At 33.2% G+C, this 4840-nt stretch overlaps 1 long non-coding RNA gene across 1 annotated transcript; it reads right to left on the bottom strand.

Moving 5' to 3' along the window:
• Window positions 1-1134: 1134 nt before the first annotated feature.
• LOC128035331 (uncharacterized) lies at window positions 1135-3280 on the bottom strand. Its single transcript, XR_008191724.1, has 3 exons — window positions 3226-3280; window positions 2672-2756; window positions 1135-1321 (listed from the first exon to the last, which is right to left on the bottom strand). It is a non-coding gene; the product is annotated as an uncharacterized LOC128035331 (long non-coding RNA).
• Between the last annotated feature and the right edge of the window lie 1560 nt (window positions 3281-4840).

The following is a 4840-nucleotide window of genomic DNA, read 5'->3' as shown; positions in this document are numbered from 1 at the left end:
GTAGACCTTCATGAATGTGCCCTGTCAACCAAGTATCCCCTCTCTAGATATTATTATCTAGAGCAAACTAAGAAATTGACAACAAGTTCTTGTACACATCATGAACATGTAAAACTTTATTTAGATGAGAAACTCAACTTGTAGCAAAAAGATATGCTAAACCAGTATGCACCACAAGAATAGAAGCACCATTACCCATAATTAATCTATTTTTTCCTATGTATTCAACCACATTTTCAAATTTGCCAAGTCACTAGTGATATGATGAGTGGTACCAATTCATCTAAAATGATGAATTTGACCCTAAAGAATCTCCAAGTTGTGTGTGAGGTACATGAGTAAACATGGGACTAGGAACACCACTAATAGGCTAAAATTGAGAAGCAGGAGGAAAATGAGTCACTAATGAGTTGCAAAATTGGGATTGATTCTGAAGAAAGGGAATAACTGGTTGGCAAGTAATAAAGGCACTCTCGATGTGTCTGTTGGAACAAATAAATGCTTAGTTAACAGTCATAGGAGCATTCATAGGTTGTTCATTATTAAATCAGGGAGAAAACCTAGAGAATGTTTGATAAAAATGATAAAAGTACTTCTTGTAACACCCAAAAAATACCTGTTTATGTTTTTATAATTAATTGACATAAATATCGGTTTGCTTCAGTGGTTAAGTGTTCTGGGTGTGTGTTAGAGGTTCCAAGTTCAAGCGCCTTGACTTAGGCAAATTTTGAAATTTTTAATGATTGAAGCATTAGCCTTTGCTTAAAGGGTTTAAGTGGAGTTGTTTGTAAAATAGTGTCAGAATGGGCCTGCTGGTCTGGTGGATAAGTGAAGTGTTAGTGTGAGGGTGGTCTTGTGTTCGAGTCTGTACTTGGGCATTATTTTTGCTGCTAATGTTGTGTGGGTGTTTGAGATGGACTGGAATACTGAAGTAGTTTGTAACACCCCTTACCTGTGTTCCTTACCGAAACAGAGTATGAGGTATTAATAGAACTCAAACACTTATAATTTTTTTTAATAAAAATTTCGGCAGCATTTCTGCTTATTTTTACATAAAACCCCCTGCAGATTTCCAAAGACAATTTCAACCAACTTCAATATTTCCAACCAATTACAGTTATATATTCAGACATAATTTATCCATTGATAATCACCTACTTATTAAACCGAACAATACTATATATACATATTTATACTATATTACATAAAGTCATCTATACATGCCATGTTTCAAAAGTGTTGATTGCCAAAATACACAAAAAGTTGATGATAGTGTGGATGATTTCCTGACTTCGTCCAAGTTCCGAACTAGCTGATGTCACTATAATCAGAGGAAAATAAAAACGAGTAAGCATATAGCTTAGTAAGTAAACATATGACAAATAAATAAATTTCTCACAAGATTACAAAGTAACATAATTTTTATCACACATAAATTTCAATGTTTGTTCAATTTCCAGCAAACTGTTTTTCTGCGTCACTGTCACCAATTTATTTTTATCTGGAGCTACAGGGCTCCAAATGAAGTTCCATAAAATTTCCCCAAAACTAGACTCATATACCTTTCCACAATAAAATTTTCAGAATTTTTGGTTTATCCAATTAGTACAGTTTATTCTCTAAAGATTCCCATGTTTCACTGCTCGATAGTTCTGACATATCCTAACTAAAATTTACTTAACTCTCTGTAAAAAATTTAAAAAATGTTCTCGTTTCTTTATATTAAAAATATACTCATTAATAAATTCAAGAATGTAAATTTCAAGCCATAATTATTTTTGTACAATTTTTGGTGATTTTCCAAAGTTGGAACAGGGATTTCGAAATCAATTCAGCATTGTCTCAATAAAATTCAAATATCCCAAAATATACAACTATTTTGCTTGATATTTTTCTTTCATATGAAAATAGACTCATTCAGCTTCAATTTCATATATTACCCAACCTCTGATTCATTTTCCACCATTTATGGTGATTTTTCAAAGTTTCACAATTATTGTTGTTCAAAACAGTTTTACATTTAAATTTGCTCTTTTGTAATTTTGATATTTCCTTCCATCTCACACATGGGTTGATTAAGTATCAAACCCAATATTGCTCATAGAATCTTATCCACCATCTATATATATATTCACCTTTCCAATTTTCCTGTTGAACACTCGGAATATTATCCGTTATCGGTGGATTCAGCACTTAGCAACCACCAGTGATTCGGGGAATCAGCACTTAGCAACCCCTTCACATTTAAGATACGGTGGGATCAGCACTTAGCAACCACCAGTAATTCAGGGAATCAGCACTTAGCAACCCCTTTCACATTTAAGATACGGTGGGATTAGCACTTAGCAACCACCAATGTGTTGAGAAATCAGCACTTAGCAACCCCTTGGGGGAATCAGCACTTAGCAACCCCCTTTTATATTTAAGGATACGGTGGAATCAGCACTTAGCAACCCCTTGGGGGAATCAGCACTTAGCAACCCCCTTCGTATTCAATGAACTCCGGCTTATTACGAGTGTTCAACCGGAAACCGTGTTTTCAACACTTTACCACCTTTCCCAACTTAACCACATTTTTAGGATCTTGACAAATATTTATTCTATGCTCTATTAAATCTCAACATATATTGAATAATATCAAAATAATGCATTAAATCACATGTTTACTTACCTCGGTGCAAAATATCGTAATTTTGCAATTTACTCCACTATCTTTTCTTTTCCCCGTTTGAGGTAGTCTTCTCGTTTTTCTTGATCTATAATAGCAAATTTAACTCATTTAATGTTCACATTTATTAAAATAGTCCTCCACCCAAATTTTTGAAAAATTACAATTTTGCCCCCTAAGTTTTGCATATTTACACTTTTGTCCCCAAGCTCGGAAATTAAACTTCATCTCTTATTATTATTTTTTATGACATGCTGAACATTTTTCCCTTCTATGGAAAAATCAAATTCCCACTCTAACACACACTTTTGAACATTATGTATTTTTACCAATTATGTCAATTTACTCGTTTTCGTTTAAAATCGCTTAGAAAAAGTTGTTTAACATAATTTATAGCTTCATATTCTACCATAAAATAGCAAAATAAACACTTTTAACCTATGGGTATTTTTCCAAATATAAACCCTGGGTTAAATTATTGCTAGAATAAACTAAATTAAGTTACTAGGACTCCGAAAACGTAAAGAACATTAAAAACGGGGCTTGGAATCACTTACTATTGAGCTTGGAATCTTAAAAACCCTAACTATGGCTTCCCCCTTTCTGATTTTGTTCACCATGAAGAAGATGAGCACATTTTGCCATCTTTTTCCCTTTTTAATTCTTTTTATTACTAAATGACTAAAATGCCCCATTTAAAAAAAATCTATTTCACCCATTTCTTATGTCTATTTTTGTCCATCAATTAACTAATGGTCTAATTGCCATATAAGGACCCCCAATTTATAATTTCATAACAATTAGACACTTCTAACATGTAGAACTCAACTTTTGCACTTTTTACTATTTAGTCCTTTTGACTAAATTGAGTGCCCAAACGTCGAAATTTTCAAACGAAATTTTTATGAAATTTTTCCGTGAAATTGTAGACCATAAAAATATAATGACAATAATATTTTCCCTCTTCGGATTTGTGATCCCGAAACTACTGTTCCGACTAGACCCAAAATCGAGCTGTTACATAGTTGAAACGGATATGGTTTAGTAGGAGCAAAATAGGGAATTTAGGAGTTACCCAGTTATTTTTTCTTCTCTCCTGCTAAAAGTCTCTGCTGTTTTCCTCTCTATTTTTCCTTTGCTGTCGAATTTTGCCCTCCTTATTGCTGAATCCACCTTTTTCCTTCCTTTCTCTTTTCAACTTTGTTTTCAATTCGTCATATTGCGCAACATAGAGTCACACTCGTTCGGTAAGTGATATTGGTGCTTTAAAATTTTGGTTTTTAAGTTATTAATTGGGGAACCTTTATTTAACTATGTTGACAGCCGAAAATCTAGTGTGAGGGGTTGTGCTAGTACCAGAGTGCTCGTGGTGGTTTTAGCTTCGAATCGAAACTAGGTGTGTACCCAAAACACAAAAATAAGGGATTCGACGAAAAGTCAAAATTGCTTGCTGTTTGGACCGCAGCAGTAGGCTAAATTTGAAAAATCACCATAAATTAGGGAAATTTAATTAGAGGATGAAAAAATATAATATTAAAGCTTATTGAGTCTAGTTTCTCATAGAAGAAACGGTGTAAGTAATGGAATTGTAAATCGTGAGTTATAATAAACTTAGTGAGATAAGGTCATAATGAATTCGGGTTCCCCTGTTCTGGCTTTGGAAAATTATCAAAAATTGGAGAAAAATAATTAGGGGTTAAAATTTACATGTTTAAAGTATTAATGAGCCTATTTTCAATAGAAACAAATGAAAACGTCATCCAAAATTTGTACTAAGAGATAACTAATTTTTAGTAAAGAAGAGTCGAAGCTGTCAGATAGCAGAATATGGGTAAGTTTAAAATTTTTTTTTTGTACTTATTGGCTAAACCAAAACTTCTGAAAATTTTATGGTAGAAAGGTACTTAAGTCTAGTTTCAAAGAAATTAAACGGATCTTAATTCGAAATTCTGTAGCTTAAGATACAAATAATTTAGTAATAGTGACTCAAGTAGACAACTTTGAAGGATCATATAAGTAAATAGTGGAAACACATGAACAATTAACTAGCACGGGTCACATTAAAATGGATCACGAGGCCCATTTTCACTATTTTATTGCTAAGGTTGCACGGGTCACCCTAGTCGATTGTTGACCTACTGTAGGGTCGGTAAGCTTACCTAGACACTTAAT

This window comes from Gossypium raimondii, chromosome 12 (assembly GCF_025698545.1).
Source record: "Gossypium raimondii isolate GPD5lz chromosome 12, ASM2569854v1, whole genome shotgun sequence".
NCBI classification, from domain to species: Eukaryota; Viridiplantae; Streptophyta; class Magnoliopsida; order Malvales; family Malvaceae; genus Gossypium; species Gossypium raimondii.
The sequence above is the reverse complement of the archived record's forward strand: the minus strand, read 5'-3'. Positions and strand labels throughout refer to the sequence as shown.